Consider the following 22,014-nt stretch of genomic DNA (forward strand, 5'->3'; position numbering starts at 1 on the left):
GTTTTCAAGTTTTGATTTTTCGGCGCACGCCTGCTCCTTTTCCACAACCAGTCTGAAATAGCTCTCATTATGTCGGCCGTAAACCAGGGGTAACTTTTCCTTTGTTTTTTAGTTATTGTGTACATCCTAGAAAGCTCAAACTTTTTTAGCTGATTACAACGAAGGCGCCAAATAAAACAACGGACGAAGGAAGGAGACACGAGACAACCACGTAGGCGCATGAAACAAGTAAAAGAGCCCACTGATCTAGAGATGAAGTCAGTGAGCGCGTGCTGGTGGGCGAGTTGGTTATGCATGATTACAACGAAGGCGCCAAATAAAACAATGGACGAAGGAAGGAGACACGAGACAAGCACGTAGGCGCATGAAACAAGGAAAAGAGCCCACTGAACTAGAGATGAAGTCAGTGAGCGCGTGCTGGTGGGCAAGTTGGTTATGCATGATTACAACGAAGGCGCCAAATAAAACAACGGACGAAGGAAGGAGACACGAGACAAGCACGTAGGCGCATGAAACAAGGAAAAGAGCCCACTGAACTAGAGATGAAGTCAGTGAGCGCGTGCTGGTGGGCAAGTTGGTTATGCATGATTACAACGAAGGCGCCAAATAAAACAACGGACGAAGGAAGGAGACACGAGACAAGCACGCAGGCGCATGAAACAAGGAAAAGAGCCCACTGAACTAGAGATGAAGTCAGTGAGCGCGTGCTGGTGGGCGAGTTGGTTATGCATGATTACAACGAAGGCGCCAAATAAAACAACGGACGAAGGAAGGAGACACGAGACAAGCACGTAGGCGCATGAAACAAGGAAAAGAGCCCACTGAACTAGAGATGAAGTCAGTGAGCGCGTGCTGGTGGGCGAGTTGGTTATGCATGATTACAACGAAGGCGCCAAATAAAACAACGGACGAAGGAAGGAGACACGAGACAAGCACGTAGGCGCATGAAACAAGGAAAAGAGCCCACTGAACTAGAGATGAAGTCAGTGAGCGCGTGCTGGTGGGCAAGTTGGTTATGCATGATTACAACGAAGGCGCCAAATAAAACAACGGACGAAGGAAGGAGACACGACACAAGCACGTAGGCGCATGAAACAAGGAAAAGAGCCCACTGAACTAGAGATGGTCAGTGAGCGCGTGCTGGTGGGCAAGTTGGTTATGCATGATTACAACGAAGGCGCCAAATAAAACAACGGTCGAAGGAAGGAGACACGAGACAAGCACGTAGGCGCATGAAACAAGGAAAAGAGCCCACTGAACTAGAGATGAAGTCAGTGAGCGCGTGCTGCGGTGGGCGAGTTGGTTATGCATGATTACAATGAAGGCGCCAAATAAAACAACGGACGAAGGAAGGAGACACGAGACAAGCACGTAGGCGCATGAAACACTGAACTAGAGATGAAGTCAGTGAGCGCGTGCTGGTGGGCGAGTTGGTTATGCATGATTACAACGAAGGCGCCAAATAAAACAACGGACGAAGGAAGGAGACATGAGACAAGCACGTAGACGTGGTTGTCTCGTGTCTCCTTCCTTCGTCCGTTGTTTTGCTTGTCTCGTGTCTCCTTCCTTCGTCCGTTGTTTTATTTGGCGCCTTCGTTGTAATCATGCATAACCAACTCGCCCACCAGCACGCGCTCAGGGATCTTTTTTAGCTGATCACAAAATTTGTCATAAACTTTAGCATAATTAGAGTCCTTAATAATTTCCGCCCAGTGAAATTGTGCAATCAGATGATCAAATATTTTCCTATTGAAAATCTGCACTTCTGGTTGATTACTATCATGTTTTTCTTCGGATTTGTCCTTCTCGGGAAGGGCTAAAAATGCCTTAAGGCGAGATGCGATAAACTAGTGATCCGCTATCTTTTGCCTTATGATACATGCCGCTAAAGAAATAATTCGCTTGTCTTATTGCTATGTGGTCTTGACAGGGGGATACTAGTCTATTTTATAAGAGTTCTTCTTTCGTAGGTTGATTTATAGTCACTTGTAAGCCATATGTTGATGAGATGGAGAGGTAATCCGACACAGTAGTCGAACTGGTGTTCAATATATTAATATTTAGGTCACCCGCCAAAAAAATCTGATCTGCTGCTTTGTGGCCTCCTAAAATTTCTTCAAGTTCACGCAAGAACCGTGTGACACTGTTATTAGGCGCACGATAAATAGCTATCAATAACAATTCTGTGTTAGTAAGCGTGATTTTTACGGTCAAACTTTCGGCGTGGTTTAACGAAATGTCCGTAACCACAGTGTCATATCTTATTTTAACAAACAACGCTAAACCCCCTCCTCGTCGTTTCTGTCGTGACATAAAATGGGCTTTGTAACCCTTTAATTTGTAAATGTTAATGCAATCCTCTGGTACATTTGTTTCCACTATTATAAATGCATCTACTACATCTGTGACTGATTCCGCTACCTCTCTAAATTCCTCCCAATATTTTCGTAGACTTCTGATATTAATACTAATTACTGTGAAACCGTGTTCATGGCTGGTGGCAAGTATGTCATTGAAATCATTGAAATTTGAGACAGAGGAAAAATTCCTTTCGATGTTGCTTATGAAATTTTAAGAATATCGGCTAGATTCTTAACTCGGATCAAGGGTGCATCTTCGTCCTTCTTCACGAAAATATTTCCGCCCTTAACCCATGCAAATTTGTAGTTATTTTCTTTTGCTGTAGTTCTGGCTCGCCAGAACAGATTTCGGTTAATTCTTGTCAGATTATCATTGATGAAAAGCCTCGGCTGCAGTCCATTTTGATGCAAGCGTCTTAGCTTCCCCCGCGCATCAAATCATGCATCCCTTGCGGTCACGGAAGAAAGAAGTACTAGTACTGTTGGGTTCGTCTTATGTTTGTTTGGTAAGCGATGCACCGCCTCGATATCAGAGCTACAGAATTCTGATAGCTCCAGTTTACCGGCTATGTTTGATAAGACTTCTTTTAAGTTTTCCTTGGGTTTGACAGGTAGCCCTTCAATTTCCATATTCACTTTTCTGCCATACTGTTCGCTTTCATTTGGATCCTGTTGCAGCTGCTGTAGCTGTTCCGCCTATGTTTCCAGTTGCGTTTTCAGGTCAGCAATTTGTGCTTCACGCACAGCTTCCCGTTCTTTACTGGGGGAAAGCTGTGCTAACACCATGTCGCATTGTTTAGACATAAAGGAGACTGTTTCTTCTAGGTCTTTCATTGCCATGCTCAAATTTGTGAATTCTGCTTTCCCCCCAGGAGGAGCAGAGAATCTAATCTTCCATGTAAAGTCAGCAAAGAGGTTAAAGTTTGCTTAATACCTGCCAGCTCTGACATTAACGTGGTTTCTGAAGTGTCTTCTTCTGGTGGACTCGTACTCGTAGACTGTGAGCCCGCCCCCCCTCGTTGCTTTACCGCGCTACACGTTTTGCACACCGATGATTCACGTTTGCTTTAACTCTTTGTTGCGAAAGTATTTTGAGCTAGACCTGAGCATTGCCGACCCAAATGATAAGGGTTCCCGCACTCCGAACAAGTAATGAAACGACCATAATCGGGTAGCAGTTTGTTACAAACAATAGAATTGTCCATAATACCATTCAACAAGATACACTCTGCTGTAGGCGGCCAACTCCATCAGTTAGATTCACAAGGTTAGTACAGTACCTGTAAAATATGTATGTCAGTGTCCGGTTGCTGAATCGCCGCCGACTGCAGAGCGTCCTGCGTTGCAGGCTGTTTAAGTAGGCGTTTCTGCCAGGGTTTCCAGAGGGTGGTTTGATTTCTCAAAAGCCTTCTGTGATGACGTTTCTCAAGTGGCGATGGCTTGAAATCCGGATGAAGGCCCAATCCAGCAGTAGAATGGTCCCGGATGATAGCACGTGCGAGCCTGTAAAATATATATGTCAATGTCCAGTTGCTGAATCGCCGCCGACTTTTAGTTACCTTCAAAGTACTCTTCTTGAAACGCAACGCACTCTTTGCATCGCTTTTCCCTTTGTTTAAAACTGTTGTAGAAAGCTCGCCAAGCGATAGCTTGCTGCGTCTACGTCATTTTACCTTTACTCCATACTTTGGAAATGCTTTCTTGTACAGAAGCTTCGAATTTCAAGGTGAAGCTTTCTTTGCAAACTGTTCCAGACTTTGCAGACCGTGGCAGCCGCTGTCTTGCCGAATAGCTCAATACAAGACTGCACACGTTTAACGAGACGGCGCATATGTATAGCCATCTGTACTGCAGCCAAGGTGTGCTGGTCACTGGCTCTGTCCTCCACAAAATTTTGCGACGAAACAACAAGCGTTACCTAAATACACTCACTGCAACAGACATAAGCCTTTAAGTGCATCGTTCCTTTAATAAACTGAATTGATTTCTTTGGCTGTTCCTCCCATTTTCTTGATCGGATGAGCCTAGTATACGGCCCAAAACGCACGCATGCTTATTATACGCTGCCAACGTCAACTAGCGCCGTGCTCGGTGGTGGTGTTGCACGGCGTTTCTCCACCGCCTGGCCTGACGGTTGCGGGCGTCTTTGTCGCCGAAGTGGGCTGCGCGTCTCTTGTCGAGATGAACCAGTTCGTCTTGCAAGATTACCGCAGCTTCGCTAAGACCGACTCCCGCAGTGCGTAGGATCTCCATGATGTTTTTTTTTTTCAAAGCAGAACAGAACGAAACCTTTCGTATGGTAATGCAGTAGTAGTAGGGAAGTGGGGGAGGCCGAAACTTGTGTTATCACATTTTTTAGCAACTGTAGCCTGTGATTGCTATGAGTCGGGGGTGTTTTGGAGATGTAGAAGCATTAGGAAAATCAGTGTAACTGGGCAGAAGTCTGACTCACGCGACATCATGTTTCAGTGAATTTATCTTTTAGTGATACATCAGTTAAAAGCTCGAAATTGTGTTCACTGTGTCCGTCTAACAAAGCCCTTACGCTTTCGTCGTCATGCCGTCGTCGTGTCGGCAGGCCATCTCTTCTTCGCATCAAACAGAGCTTACTGACCTACTCACAACATAGATATTTAACTTTGGGCTCAATCGACTCAGATTAACCGAAATAACACTTAACTGGGCTCACTCGGACTCCGACAACTCCGACTCAGACTTAGACTCATCAAAATCAGACCTATAGCCAGGATCACTCGGACTCAAACTCACTAAAATCAGACTCAGCCGGACTCACGCGCACTCAACTTCACCGGTCGATGTGAGTGAGTCGACTTGTCGGTGATTTCGCCGACCCGTGTCCGTCAATTTCCTTTTGAGTACGCGCCCCTGAAGTCGTCATCACCGCCATCACAACGACCTAAGTATCACGAAAACGCTTCGTCACTTGCAAGTAAAAAAATGCATGTTTGACCGATTGACCTTGCAATAGATATTCAAATTAAACGAACCTTTTATCGACAGCGAAATCGGTCAAAATTTTTGTGGCCATTTCATTTCACTTGTTCTGCATTATTCAGTCGCAGAGACGATGCTGCTTGGCTCTGTCTTGGCCGTATGCTAGCACCATACCATGGCTCCTCTGACAATTCTCGTCCCTAAGTCTTAAGCAACCTTCAGTTCATGCACACGCAGTGTAAGCGGTTGGATCTTTTATACTAAATGTGCTAACGAAGAAGGAATTTCGGACTGGCTCACTTGACGTGACGTTAAACTGCAACAGTACATCGATACAGACTCCAAGTAGTTTAAGTCAGTGGTTTCAACTCGTTGATGTTGCGAGGACGATCCAACCTTATTGCATCGCACAATTTCTGTATGCATGTGTCCGTCGCTTTTGCTTGTTGATGAAAGTTTAGGTCACAATTTGTCTTCAGTCACCATGTGGGCATGTCTGAATACATTTAACTATTTTGAAGTGCTTTCCTGGCTAAAAGCCTCTTTAAAAGCCACTGAGCCACCTTCCAGAAGAAGGGAACAGAGCTTGGCACGCAAATGCCGCACTTTCGATGTCAGCCGTCACTCAGTTGTCGAAGACACTGACACAGGCTCATAAAAAAAAAATAAATAAACACAGTGATTGAAAACAACATTCCCCCATGACACCACTCCCTTGGCCATGTGGAGGGTGGTGCATATATTAGATACGGCTAGCGGCGTCTTAAATATGCTAATTTCCGGTTGCTCCCTCGACGGAACAAGTTATATATCTTCTACACGCATACGCAACGCCTTGTCTAATTTCCAACAAGGCTGAAAGACTACGATATAGATACATCACGCCATCGGTGATGATGTATGCGTCGCAGCCGACATGACCTGGAAAGAGGGTGGGGAGGAAGGTGCTTTGCGTGAGAACTCGAGAAAACGTGTGTATATTCGGTTTTTGGCGCAGGCGTGGTCATTTGGTGCCTGCTAACTATAATGGACGCACCTCGCAAGTTTCACCTGAATTTACTGGCGGATGCGAGGGGAACATTGACCACGTATTTGGGTAGTGTACACCGATGCGGCAGAGTACCCAGAAGGGCGCTGCGCTGCAGTAGTAGTGATCGACAAAGGCGAGCTAACCTCGAGCTGTAGCGTGAGACACTCTTCACCAGAGGAGGCAGAGATGGCGGCAGTTGCCCTGGCAGTCACAAACCCATCAACCAGAATAATTATCACCGATTATAAAACTGCAATCAAAGCCTATGACACTGGCAAGGCGTCCAAAGGGGCCGGAAAAATTCTGCAGGCAGGCAAGGAGAACGTACCTAACGACCTAATTAGTATAATATGGGCGCCCGCCAATAGTGGACTCACAGGGAACGAGATCGCCAACGAGGTAGCCCGAGAACTCACACACCGGGCCCCAGCGCAGAAAAACTACTCCCTGTCCAAAAAGCGAGACTTAAGCACATACAGAGAAATTCTAGAACACTATAGAATAGGCAGGAGAACCCTCCCTCCCCCCATAGATCTCTCACAAAGAAGGAAGAAGTAATCTGGCGAAAGCTGCAGACGGGTGCCTTCCCAAACCCGTTATCCTACACAAATGCAAATGGCATCCTGAGGTGTACTCTTCCAAATGCAAAAACTGTGAAGGCATAACGACCCTAAATCTCATGCTCTGGGCTTACCCAGTGCTAAACGGTCTACATGAGAACAAAGAATCATGGGAATCCTCCCTCCGTAGCCACGAAGAACAAGCCCAAAAGCAAGTCATCAGTCAAGCCCAGGCCGCCGCCGGAAGCCAATTGATTCCGGCCGACGTCTAGGGGGGAGGTAGACGGTGAAAGGGGGAGCTGCGGCTCACCCCGATCACCCATACTCTCTGAAGGGTGCAAATGAAGTGCTTTCTCTCTCTCTCTCTGTGCCATTGTCCTCAATTATAAGCACAAAGACAATCTTCGTCCAACACATTGAGGAAATTAGATGATCGTCCTCTGAGTGAACAGACAGTACTAGAGCACCGTCCCCACCGATCATCGGCTCAGGAGGCAGTGAAGGCATTTTTGTGCTTTCTCAATACGTCTGGTTTGCGCGAGCGGCTTTAACTCAAGTACTGTCCGTACAGGTCTCTACACCTTCTCCCTCCTTTCTCTCTCTTCCCCTTCTCCCTTCTCCCAGCGTAGGGTAGCCAACCTGACTCTTGACTGGTTAACATCCCTGCCTTCCTATATTCCCCCCCCCCCCTCTCTCTACTGATGAAAGGGGCTTTTGAATGCTACTGTATGCTATTGCATGTAATAAAACGGCGCCAACCATCGTTTAAAGCTTACTAGTCGATATAAAGAGCCAAAAAACATTCAAAGAGAGCTGGGATAATCTTATTCAAAGAAAAAAAAAAGATCGCCTTGTGTAGCACGGTGAAAAGCTACTTTGCTTTCACTTGCAGGCATCTTTGGCATGCTGAAAACAGCGCTAGCTTCGTGCCCAGAAAGCTTACGCCATGCGCACCGTATTTCTTTTTTCTCTCTGTCTCTGAGAACGTCGTTTTCGTTTAGCTCTTTCTTTTCGTTTCGCAGCAGAGCAAGCCCGCACTTTTCGGTGATGTGGACAGCAGTAGCGCATGAACGACTTGATTCGTTTGTGATCAGTAATCCGAAGGCGCTTCTTTCGGTATGGCTCAAAGCGAAGCTGATAGGTCCTTCGGAACTGCGCTTTAAGCACACGCCGCAGTGGACCGAAGCCTTTTCTAGCGCGGAATAAACAGATGCAGGAGGGACAGTGGCAAGGAATGCGCAGACAGGGAAAGAAAAAGAAAAAGAAAGCCAAGCTGCGAACGAAATCAATCCCGACGGCGCCTCATGCTCGATTGCTTCATGCAGAACAGTTCCCGAGGTTCTTTCTTAGAGAGAGAGAGAGAGAGAGAGAGAGAGAGAGAGAATTCTAAAAATAGCGTCAGGTATTTGGCGAGCTGACAGTTCCAAGGCGATCCCTTTGCTCGTGGGGCCGCCGATGGTCCTCGCTTTCTTTCCTTCCTTAGCGCTCACACTTTTTTCTTCCTTGTTTCTCAGCGTACTAGACAACTGAATTATCCTCCATTTGGTCGGGGGCGCAGCGCCAATGCATGAGTGCCACGGCTGCAAACAGCGTGGCCTAGCGAGAGCATGTGGGCAGCCCCGTGTAAATCAACTTAATGGCCCGCGTCTGGCAGCTCCGCCACACTTGGAGAGAGAGAGGGGGGGGGGAGGGGGAGCCAGAAACGATATCGACGGTCCCGTAATTATGCGGCCGGCGCGTTTAATAAGTTGGCCCCTGAAGACGATCGCATCGGGGCTTGCACCTCGCAGAAATCGTCGACGCTACTCGAGCTCCTCCGTTATCGTTCATATATATATATATATATATATATATATATATATATATATATATATATATATATATATATATATATATATATATATATATATATATATATATATATATATATACTCATCAGAGAGCACCAGTTTTGTCAAGAATCTTTATTTGTTCCCGAGGTTAGGTGCAAGCAGCTGCGCAGACGCGTCTAGCCTCAAGCTCAACAGAATGAATCACCTGATGCGCTAAACTGAACTAATTCACCCAAATCAGAACTTGGCCTTGAGGTTTATCTTTCTACCTATTCGCGTTTCTCGAGTGTATCAGTTCTTCGCGGTAGGGCAAAGATGAAAAAAACTCAATCATCGTAGAATGGTATCCGGATTAAAATTTATCAGCTTTACCATGGTCACTTTAAAATACCGCGTGAACGTCACATACCCAAGCCGCCAATGGGCTTTGACCGTACACAACACAACAAAACAGTTAGGCAAACATTCAGTTACCTTAGCATACATAAATATTCCCTGTCTCCTGATGGTTTTTCATTATGTCATAAATCACCACAAGATGTAGTTAACGCTAATACAACACAATCGTTCGTTCATCTTGTGAATGGTTTTTCTTTTGATTAATAGCATCTTGCACACACGAAAGGAAATTAATTAATTATCGGCTGTGTGTTGTACTAAAATTAGGTAAAATGCTGAATTGAGTGATCTGTTGTGTGTTCATAGTTTGGTCACTACTGTGTTGCTGAGTTGAGAACTACAACTATTGTTCCTACTTCGTATATATTGTTGAAAATTCTAAATTGCAAAGGCTGATGTGTATACCTTATATCTATATTTTTTATTATTCTGTGTTTTTCTATTTTTCGATTTCTAGCCTTATTACCATTGATGTAGCCACTCCTGCTTGGGCCCTAATAGGACCTCCGGTATATATATATATATATATATATATATATATATATATATATATATATATATGAAGAAAACCATTTCTTTACTATGCCCGGAAGGATTTCAATTGTTGTGCCATAAAAAAGACAACTTAAATGAAAAAGAAAACAAACGCATGAAAAATTATGACCCCTGATGATGACGGAGTAAGCTATGATAGCACTCACCGTCGTTTCAGCGCACCGTTTCAGTAACTACGTCAGTTTGTACGTGCACTGGCTGCCTTGAATCCTTATCAGGGTGCGCATGCTTTCATACCACGGTACGCTTGTGAAACGGTGGCAGCATCCACAGGAGCCGAAGGTGCTGATCCGTAAAACGCTTTCAACTGTGACAAAAGCGCCGTGTTCTTTAACCAGCTACCCAATAAAACTAACCACCATCAAGGCGACAAATGCCGGTGCAGAAAGCATAGCAAAGAAATGGTGACGGCAGTGCTGGTGGCTGCCGCCTGTAGTGGTCGATGAGTCGAGAAAGCCTCGATGTTTCGAGACCGTGAAGCCGCCACTTCCGTGCAAGTGGCACAGCCTAGGCGCGGATCACATCTGAGATTTTCTTGTTCTTCCTACGTGAACGAGACGCCGTGCTTTGAGAAAAGAATGGATATGTGTGCTCTGGCTGTTGGACCGGTGCTCTGCACATCCTACTCACATGTCACTGAATTTGGTAAGCACCTAGCACGTCTTTAGAGTTGGAAATACAACTTGCAAATTGAAGTCACCGGATAAAGGCATAATTTATCGCCGTTACAGAACGGTAAGATGGTGGTGCGCTGTGGTCGTAGCGAAGATACTGATGGAGTCAAGATTGTTCTAGGTTCCGACGGCTTCGCTATAACGAGTTCGACTTTATATATAGTATATATACTGACTGACTTATTTATAACAGAGACCCCATTGAGTTAGTAAGGTCATGCAAATCACTTGGCGTAACATTAACCGAAAACATGCTGTGGGGCGACCACATAGACTATGTAGCATTAAAGGAATTTAGAGCCATATGATTTATAACTCGTTTCAAAAATTATCTTCCACAAAAGGTAAAACTCTCTCTATATCTTGCGTTATTTCGCTTACTTCTAAACTACTGCTCATTACTATGGGGTACTGCTACACAAACTGGTCTGAAAAAGTACGAACTCTCGAAAAACAGGCCCTCAGATTGCTTCATAACCTGCCAAATAGGCACTCAACAAAAAATGTATTTTTCAAGAACAAGATTATTAACGTTTTCAGCCTCTATTCTTATAGACTACTACGCACCTACAAAGTAGAACAAAGAAGATGCATAAGTAATATATCTGACTTAGCCCCGATTGAATGATTTCATTGCACATATCCACGCCGTCATAAACAACACTGGGTATCACCAAAAGTAAGAACAAACTATGGGCGCCAAATGGTAGCATTTCAACTTCCATCCTTACTTAACAAAATAATTGACGTAAATATAGACTTAGAACGCATTAGCAGCTCTAACCTTCGCAACTACTTTCTCCTTAATGCGTCCCTTTGATTGTCCAACATTTAGGCATCTGTGAACGTTTCTGTGTCTAATTGTTTTATAAGCGTATTTTTGGTTGCTGTTATTGTTACTTCGCTTTTTCATAAGCGTTTTTGTTCTTAGTTGCTGTACTTGTCTCTCTTTTCAATCCGTTTATATTTTTTCACACACGCTGGTGATCGCGTATTTTGCATACTCGTTCTTGTACTAATGATTTGTTTGACTTTGTATTTGCTGTCGTGACAGAAGTGCCGTCGCGTGCCACTGCTCACCTGCTGTACGGGGGGTGGGAACTTAGTCAAGCGTGAATCGCTTGTATTCCCATCCCCTCCATCAATGTAATGGTGATGGAAATAAATCGTTAATATTATTATTATTATTATTATATCCTCTTGAGATCTCTTGTTTACATCGTATTAAACATCGTTTTCAATCCTTCTCTTAATAACTAGGAAGCGATTACTCAATATATTCACCCCTGATATGATACCAGATGCACGCGGAAAGTTCGCAATGCCAAGTTAGGACGTGCAGTCAGCAATTTCAAGTTACACATTCATAGCTGTAGAAGTAACTCGGCTTCATAGCGGAGTCCGTGGTCCGCATACTTTTGCTCAAGACAGTACTTACCCTATTAGGTGAAAAAGACTTCAACACTTCTTTACGCAGCTCACTTCCACTGATACGGTATTTGCGCAATCGCTGGTACACATTCGTGGGCTACATCTTGTTATGTGCTGCACAACTTACGCAGCATCCCAGTAACATTGGTAAAATCTGAAAATTAGTCAATGCTACAGAGGACCAGCAACAATGGCAGCGATTGAGAAAGTGAGCTTCAAGTTTCGTTATAAACTGCTATGATTTCAGCGTAAGAAAAATCTGTGCGGGGTAATGTGTACTCGCAGTATCATGTAATACCATGGCACCATCTGTGATTATCACACAACATGGCAATCGCGCTCCGTTTTTGAATGTCCATGTGCAAGGTCCTATTACGCGCACAATGGCTGCACATGTATTGCCATCATCGGTAAACTTAATCAGTATTTGCTATCTGAGCAGCATAAGTCCTAAAAGTTCATTGAAAGCATTTTGATGTTGCGCTGTAGACTTTATATTCAGCGATGAATGAATGAATGAAGTAACTTTATTTTGGTCCAGAGAAGACGCAGGGGAGATCCCGCGCCACCCGGCTAGTCCCACGTAGGGACCGCCAAGCCGAGCTTGACGGCCCGATCGCGGGCACTCTGGACGGCCAGGGTTTGGTCGTTGAGTTCGGGGCTGCCCAACAGCGCAGCCCACCTATCTTCGCTGAAGGAGGAGCCGATGGCTTCACACTCCCACAACACATGGTCCAATGTTGCCCTTAGTCCACAGGCAGGGCAGTCCGCACTGGGATATCTTTCGGGGTATATGGCATGAAAAACCGCGAGGTTAGGGTACGCACGGGCTTGTAAAAGTCGAAGGGTAACCGCCCGCGCCCTACATAAGGCGGGGTGCGGGAGGGGGAAGACCCGTCTTGACAGATAGTAGTGCGTAGTGATCTCATTAAACGTAAGCAAGGGTTCCCCGCGGGGCTGAGGGACTGCTGAGGCGGCGCGGTCAGTGAGTCCTCGCGCGGCCTCGTGTGCGCCCTCGTTAGGGTTAGAGGGAGAACCCTCAATCGACCCCAAGTGAGCGGGAAACCAAAATAAAGAATGCGGAGAGATACTTTTGGCGCTTTGGAGAATGCGGAGGGCCTGGGGGGAGACCATGCCGGTTTGGTAGGCCTTAATGGCTGCCTTGGAATCACTATATATTGCCTCTCTGCGACCATCGAGCACAGCCAGCGCGATTGCAACCTGTTCGGCTACCACGGGCCTTGAAGTGCGTACCGTAGCGCAGCAAGTGAGCCTTGAATTGGAGTCTACGATGGAGACGGCGAATGCCTCTTGTTGGACATATGCCGCGGCATCCACGAAGCTTGCCTCAATGTGGTTATTGCGGACATGCTCGAGTAGAGCTCTACCCCTGGCCCGACGTCTGCCGACGTTGTTTGCGGGGTGCATATTGCGGGGCAGGGGCGCGATGTGCAGTTGAGACCTGATGTCGCTGGGAATCCGCATGGCGTCAGGGCACTGGTCGACAGGATTGAGGCCCATCTCGTCGAGTATCTTGCGGCCCGTCGGGGTGCCGGATAGCCTGAGCAGCTGTGAGTGCTCTTGTGCCTCGATAATCTCTTCGAGCGTGTTGTGGACTCCGAGCTTCAACAGGTTTTCGGTTTGGGTGCTTGCAGGCAAGCCGAGGGCAAGCTTAAAAACCTTTCTGATGAGTGAATTGAGCTTGTTCCTCTCAGCCACATGCCAATTATGCATGGCCGCCGAGTATGAAAGGTGGCAGAGAACAAAAGCATGTATAATGCGGATGAGATTTTCTTCCTTGATTCCCCGGTGCCTGTTGGCGATCCTCCGAATGAGGCCGAGAGCACTCTCCGTCTTGGCGGTGATCTTTCTGAGTGCGGTTCCATTGGAACCGTTAGACTCGATATACATCCCCAATATTCGGAGTGAGTCCACTCTAGGCACCGGAGACCCGTCACCAGTGAAAAGCCGTATTTCGCTTTCGGACGCCGGTTTCCAATCACGATGGCCGCCACCTCTGGGTCTTTTCTTGTAGAGAAGTAGCTCAGATTTTGATGGAGAACATCTGAGCCCAGTGGGGCGGAGGAAGCGCTCGGTCGCATCGATGGCGCTCTGCATGGCGGCTTCAACTTGGCCGTCGCTCCCGCCGACGCACCAGATGGTGATGTCATCTGCGTAGATAGTATGGTTGATTCCTTGAGTCTTCGCGAGCTCCTTAGAAAGCCCGACCATTGCGATGTTAAATAATGTTGGCGAGATGACTGAGCCCTGAGGCGTGCCGCGTGAACCGAGGGTGATCTCTTGCGAAAGGTATCCTTCGATCTTGAGCTTGGCAGTTCTCTGGCTAAGGAAGGATCGGACGAAGTCGTAGACCCTCTTCCCGAGCCCGAGGCCGGCAATAGACTGGAGAATGAACTCGTGTGAAATATTGTCGAATGCCTTCTGCAGGTCTAGTCCAAGGATGGCTCTGGTATCTCCCGTGCTCCGGTCGATGATCTGATGCTTTATCAGCTTCATGGCGTCCTGTGTCGAGAGGCCGGCTCTGAAACCAATCATATTGTGGGTGTACATGTCATTGGCCTCGATGTGCACCTTGAGCCGGTTGAGCAGGGCATGCTCTGCAACCTTACCAACGCAGGACGTCAGGGAAATTGGTCTTAGATTCTCTATTCCTGGTGCTTTACCGGGTTTGGGGATGAGTATCGTGCAGGCCGCCTTCCACTGTGTGGGGACCTGTCCACTGCGCCAGACTTCATTAATTCTTTCAGTGAGGAAGTCGATCGACTCATCATCGAGATTCCTCAGCATCCTGTTAGTGACGCCATCTGGACCAGGGGCAGATTTGACGTTGAGTGAGAAGAGGACATCTCGGATCTCGGCCGCGGTAAAGTCCTGGTCCAACTCCGGCACCGCACACCCCGCGTAGTCCGGGAACTGGGTAGGGGCAGAGCTATCCGCGACCGGCAGGTACTTGTGTATGAGCCTGTCGACAATCGACACGTCCGGGGTAGAGTCCGTAGCGAGGTGGATAGCTCGCGCGAGGGATCGTCTCTGGCTGGATCTGGTGCTGCCCTCATCGAGAAGGTGTTTGAGCAGACCCCAGCTCTTGCCTGATCTGAGCTGACCCTCGACGGATTCGCAGAGCTCATCCCATTGTTGCTTACACAGGTTCTTGCAGTGATGTTCGATCTGCCTGTTAACTTCCGAAACCTTCTTGCGGAGCCGCCTGTTATGCTTCTGCCCCTTCCATCTCGTGAGGAGGGCTTGCTTGGCTTCCAGCAGGTGTGCCAATCTGCTATCCATCTTGTCAACGTCGAGCTCAGTGACGACCTCCTTGGTTGCCGCCGCGGCGTCATCCCTGATCCCTTTGCACCAACCTTCAAGATCTGTCTCCGCCGTCGGCGCGCGCTCGGCTCTGATCTTGCGGAAAACGTCCCAGTCGATCAGCTTGAATTTCCTCGTCTTATAGCGGGCTATCGGGAGGGAGACTTCGATGACGTAGTGGTCACTTCCGAGGTCTAGAGCCGTGTTGACCCACTTGACCTCCCCTACGTTCTTGACAAAAGAGAGGTCTGGGGTAGTGTCCCGGCATGCGGAGTTGCCTCTCCTAGTGGGGAAGTCCTTATCGGTGATAAGGGTCAAGTCCAGTTCCATCGCAGTCTGCCACAGTTCGCGTCCCTTGGGCGTGTCATGGGTGTAACCCCACACCCTATGTGGAGCGTTGAAATCCCCGACGATGACAAGGGGGTGCCCACCGGCCAGGCTGACGGCCCTCTTGAGGAGAGAGTTCGCCCTCGCCCTGCGGTAGCTGGGGCTGCAGTATACGTTGAGGATATAAAGGCTGTTTCTTCTGAGGCCCTTTCTGGGTGGGTTCATGAGGATTTCAGTCATGACGTACTCGATGCCATCACCAACTGGGCCGAGGTCGCGAGAGAGGCAATTGTACCTTTTGCTGACAAGGGTAGCAACTCCCCTACCTCCTGAATGTGAGGATACTACCAGATAACCTGCGAGTTTGATAGGAGTACTAGTTGCAACTTCCTGAATAGCGATGATTTGGGGCTTAACCGTGAGAGTTCTTAAATATTGCTGCAGAAGCGGCTTCTTGTTGGGAAACCCTCCGCAGTTCCATTGCCAAATACTAAAGTTCTCGTCCGCACTATCCATGGCTAGGCTGAGAGGAGGCTTGAACGGCCCTGAGAATCGCGCCCTCCGTCGGTGGTGCTAGTACATGACGTCGTGCTGCGACTTGCGAAGGAGCGGGGCTGGGTTCTCTCCTGGCATCGACCTCCTCTAATTTGCTTATCCGTTCACTGAGTGCACCTAAGCCCATTTTTGGGTGCGATATAGCTTCCTGGACCTTTGCTAAGCTAGCCTGCATGCTGGCGAAAGCATTCTTGAGTTCTGAGAGCAATTTTGTAGTCTCGTCTTCCTCTCTGTTCTCTACCGCTCGACGCTTGGGCGCGCGCGCCGCGTGGGATGTCTCGGATGTATCCATGGCGACCGGGGCCAAAGGGGGTTGCGGCGAGGAGGGTGAAAGCGCGAGTTTCCTAATCTCCGCCATCTCCGCAGCTAGCCTGCACATTTCTTGTCTAACCTGCGCGTTTTCTTTCCTCAACTGCTCGTTAACTCGTCGCAACTCCTCGAGCTCGTGTGCGTGGTGCGAATCGCGAGGCGGGTCGTCACCTCTTGGACCCTCACGTCCCCCTCGAACCTTGTCGGCCCAGGAGAGCGTTAACTTGCTTCTAAGAGCGGTGGGCGTGCGGGAGCGGGACCTGGTCCGCCTCGACGTGTCGCGCCCCGGCCTGGAGCTGGAGCGAGGCCGAGAACCGGAGCGTCCCCGGGAACAGGCCCGTCCTCTGGACCCACGGCGGGAGCCGGAACGTGCCCTGGAGGCGGAGTGGCCCCTGGATACGGAACGGACTCTCGAGCGGCCCCTGGAATGGGAGCGTCCTCTGCGCTGAGCACCCGGAGTGGACGAAGCCTGGACGAGTTCCGCAGTGTCCGAGCGCTGATGAGGGGCCGGTGACACGGCACCGGCCATCTTGGCGCGCTCACTGCGACGACGACGCACGATGTATGGGATCTTGAATCTTTGAGCACAGTCCTTATTAGCCGTGAGATGCTGGCCACCACAGAGCTGACACTTGGGGGTGCACTGATGCTGCTCATCGGGACTAGGGGCACCGCAGCCACGGCAAATAGCGTCAGCTGGATTGGGACACACGTCGGCGCGATGACCGAGGCGGCCGCACGTATAGCACACGTCGAGTTGCTTGCGGTAGAGTGAGCACTGCATGAGTAACGGTCCATACCTGACAAAGTTCGGTACACGATGCCCGTCGAACGCGACGATGACCGTGCCGGTTTGAGCTATTCTCTTCGCTGCTAAGGCGAGTGGATTATTGGTGTTGACAATCTTGGCATCGATGATGTCAGGGCCGTCTTGAAGAGGGATGTTGCGGATCACTCCCTTGCACGTGGAGTGCGGGGCCGTCTCGTAGGCACTGAGCTCATATACCTTGCCCGAGATGAGCATCTGCTTCATCCGGACGTAGCGGTTCGCATTCTCGCGCTTGGGAGTACTAGCAACCATAATATTTTGCTGTAGATTCGGGCATAGAGTATCTTGGCATAGATCTTCCTGACGAATGCCAGCGGCGGCGAGTATTGCGTCAGCCACCGTAACAACGCCAATCTTGGAGATATTGAGTCCACCTCGCGGCCTGATCACAATCTTGATATCATGTCGAGGAAGTGAGGGCATTCGTCCCGCCCGTATCACTCTGGATTTTAGCGCAGCACCGCCTGATTTGCCACGTCGCGCTCCCGGCTGGGGCGATAGCGCATTAGTGTCAGCCGTGCGTGTTTTGGCGCCAACTCTTCTGGCCCCCGCAGACTGCCAGCCTTGATCTTGGGTAACCTCTTCCGGGGAGATATCCTCCCCCGCCACTTGATACTCCATCTTGAGTATGAAGCGTACCCAGCCTTCAAAGGGCCAGTACGCGGCGGGCAGATGGTTCACGAAGCGAAGAGCTCGGTCTCAAAGCTCGGGCACGGGCAGGAGGCTCGTGACCGAGGCGCGAGGCGCGTGGCCTCGGGGAGCAAAGCTTGGCAATCGTCCGTAGGCTTAGCTTGGCGGCCGCCGCCTTGCTGCTGTCAAAGCGTGTAAATATGTGAAAAAGAAACTCACAGCGCTGCGGATGGTCTCTCTGAATGCCGCTTTTCGAGCTGCGTCGAATAATGCAGACGTTCTGGCGCTTCCGGGTTGCAGTCCGCAGGAAGTACGCTTTGAAGCGGGAGCTCATGTGGAACAAGTCCGCTGAGTTGGCCAGTAAACTACCAGTAAACGAGTGAAGCAGAACAGGGTACCTGCATGCACACTGACTGTCGTCTGTTTCTGCGAATGTGCTCTTTTTGCGGCACGATGCCTTATCTGAGGGGGCGAACCGGATGAAAGAAATATTCGTGGTAACTGCAATAAACGGCGATTTCGCGTTTTTCTCGATGGCTTTTACTGGAACATGTCAAGAAAGTTTCCGCAAATTGACGCGACACGATCGACGACGGTCGAGCGGTTGGCAAAAGAGCAAAGCCTTTCTGGTGTATCGGCCTTGTGGCCGTTGGCAAGATAGCTTCGAGTGCAAGGCAATTCGCAATTAACTGACAACTGAGAAAGTTTGATTTTCCGTGAATGAAATGGATCAAACTACATGGATTATACTGTGCGCCTGCATACGAAGCAAACATGCACGCCTGGAAAAGCCACATTCGCATTTCCTGTCGATCGATTTATTTAGCGTCTTATTGGCGGCAGAAGTTTGCTAAGGTTTCAGGCCTGTACGCTCTGCTTTTGCACATTGGCTGCCGGCAATGGCACTTGTTCCGCGCATAGTGGGCGCTTTCATCCAACAACTGAGGACAGCCACAGGTCTGGAAGCTTCGTGTAACGTTAAAAACGAGTCGTCCTACGCATTTCCGCGGACAGATACTGCGTTAAGCTCAACGCTCCGGGTTCCCTCAGAAAGAAGTGATTGAGAAGCAAAAAGCAGGAACCTAACGCAAGTATGCCGGTGGGCGATGCCGCCAAAAGAGCGGCATCGTCTCAACCGGTCGACGGGAGAGGCGCCTCGTCCGTCTTTTATTTAAGAAAAGAGAGAGAGAATGAGAGACGAGTATAAAAAATATAATAAGGCCAGCTGCCCACACCGATATGGCGGTTATCTCTTTCGCTTATGTGTATGACGGGCTGGTATAGACGTACACACAATTCCGCTAACAACGGTTTCCTCGAAAGAGACCCGGCGCGTTTTGTGTCCCTTTGTAAGTTTTTTTTTTCTTTTTTGCCGAGGCTTACTATGCACGTCAATGGGGAAGCAAAATTTTTGTCGGAACTAACGGAGAGGCTGGTCCTTCGACTGTCTGTTACTCGGGAGTTTCGCAGAAATAAGTTGGAAAGCAGGCGAAGTTAAAGGGGTGCCGCGGGCGTTTCTCTTTTTACTTCTGTCTGTCTTGAAATGCTTCCGCCAGTGTGGAGCAGTCGCCAGTGCTACGCACTTGCTCGAGTGCCCGCGCATCGGTGGCTGCCTTCGCTCCAAGAACGAGGCACCTCGCCTACATCCATGCGTTCGTCTTCCCCAAACGAATCTTTCTCTGCCATCGTGTCTTATGCTCTATTTAAATCCATTTGTTGAGGCGGCGTATGAAGATGACGATTATATTGACGATATATAATACAATGTCGCTGTTCATAGCAATGTTCAGGCATAACCTTAATTGTCGTGCGGCCGGCACATACGAGACCCAACAATAGCAAGATACATGTGTACAACGAGGAAAAAAGGGAAGTGTCGGGGGAGCATGCGGCTTAAATGTCATTAGGCAAATGGCGGAAGTAGGGATACGGGCCTTGAGCCCTTCTTCATAAAGAAGGTCCGACTCTTGAAGAGTTCGTAGAAAAACGGTGCCAACCAATCGTGATGTTGGACATATTATTAGCGAACCGGGCTGGCTAATGGGAAGTACCAACGAAAAACTTTCTGGATTCGGCCTATTTCGAGCCTGTCGAAGATTCACCTCGTACGCGCAGTGCATTTCTTAGAAAAAAATTCTATAACGACACAAGAAGGAAGAAGAAACGACAGTGTGTATGAATAAATAAAGCTTGCCGGATGTATATTTATGATACCTAGATATGTATGACCGACATATGTACGTTTTATGGCGTCTATTTTCTCACGTTTTACGAGATTTATTTCGTGAAACTGAAAAGGCAAGCAACAAAGGTGTATATGACGCATACACGGCTTCTACTGCAAGGAACTGTATTTGCCTGCGACCATTACATGCTATGTGCCTGTCAATCATGGCGGTGTGGGCAGAGCGCTGGATAACAACCAAGTGATGCACCGAATACACGTCGATCGGCGGCTACTCCGCGCCGGATAAGAACCGTCGCCAGCGATACGAAAAGCCCACTCGATTCGTTATAACACACACAAACACACGCACGTATGCGCTGTGAACAATGTTTATTTTTTTCCTGTTTTACTTTTCCCTACCGACATTGCTTACATACATGCTTAGGCGTACTACGAGTGGAGATAAGAAGGCTACTGGGGCCCTAGAACGTAAATTTATTCCAATGTGTTTTTATTCCAATCTGCTGACATCAAATTTATGTAACAGCCGACGTAAGCATCGGGCGGTGACCCGCAGCGCTGTCTGAACAGTCTAATCAAACGCTCTCCTCGTTTATGGGAGGTCACTTTTGTTTCCTTTCAAAACAAATAACATTTCCAACATTGAGCGGTTTTTCTTATCCAATTGGCTGACAAGAAACGAGGAGCACGCTCAAGTGGAGCGGATTTCGATGGAGACGAGCCGGCGTCTGTGATTGGTCCGTTTCCCCTTGCTTAGCTTGCGATGGCTGGTCAAAAATCGTGGCGGCATGCAACTGAAGGCTAAGAATGCCGCTAAAACGGATCTTCAGCAAAGATGGCATAGCAATGACGTATACGTGCCGAAAGGGCTGGGTAACGTCATACTGCCACGCAGAAAGTCTTATTATACCCAAATAAATATGTGCTCTCCGGCAGCTGCGCGTAGCCAGTGCCTGAGCGATCGGTGGGCAGCCATCTTTTATTCCTTTGGGAACGGCACAGTCTCCGACTAGTCAGAAAGAAAGTCAGTTTTGTTCGGCATATTAATACATCTTTAACGTGTACACGTCACATTGACACGGTGAGTTCTGGCGATTTTGTGACGTCGCGTTACAGACAAAGTGGGCGCTGCCCGAAAACTTTTGACCAATAGCAGAGGAATAATGTCAAAAAGGCGTCGAATCAGAAATAACTATTTTTCTTTCGCTAGGTCTATATTTATGCATAATCAGTGTGTACACGTCATATCTGATGGGGAGTTACCGTGGTTTTAGTGGCGTCGCGTGACAGACAGGCGATGGAGGGGGGGTCGGCCCAAACATTTTTTGACCAATCATGGAGGGCTACTTGCAGAATTGGAATAGAACATTTTGGAATAGTTTTATGTTATAGCGCCCCTGCTCTGTAAAATGTCGAAATCCTTTTGTTTCTTGTCTCGTCGGCGTCGTTTGTCAGATACCACTCTCATGCTGAAAAGATTACATTGGGCAGACTGGCAACTGCACGAATGAGTCCCTGCATTAGCGCAACAATGCCATAAAAGAAACGCCTACCTGGCATTTCTCAGCACATTATAAAGCGTGTGGTTGCAAGCCTTTCTTCAATCGAACTAAAATTAACATCAGGCACGAAAAGCAAAAAATTGTGTCAACTCTGTGAGGTGTACATGTAGAAAGGCAGCATGATAATTGCGTATCGCAGCCTTTTGCCTCTTTATTAGACTGTGAGACTTTCTATTTCTTGCTGAGTTAATCCGTGATTTCACTTATGGCATGCGCGCGTAGGGTGGTGTTTTACTTTTGTGTGTGCTCTTAATAAAATTTAGTTGTTAGCCAGCACTCATCTTGTGTCCTTCTAAGTTGGCGTTGCCGCGGTCTTCCACGCTTACACGCGCCCGTTCCCATTAGCCAGACTTTTTACCTTACATAAGTATAAGGGGAAATAATAGGTCTATATCTGATACATTACATTCTTTCAAATTTTACATTAGCGGTTCTCTAACTCCATTCGAAGAAAGCGACCTAGAGATTGCGTGACATCGAATTGCCTCTGTGGC

This window comes from Dermacentor variabilis, unplaced genomic scaffold (assembly GCF_050947875.1).
Source record: "Dermacentor variabilis isolate Ectoservices unplaced genomic scaffold, ASM5094787v1 scaffold_12, whole genome shotgun sequence".
Taxonomy (NCBI): Eukaryota; Metazoa; Arthropoda; class Arachnida; order Ixodida; family Ixodidae; genus Dermacentor; species Dermacentor variabilis.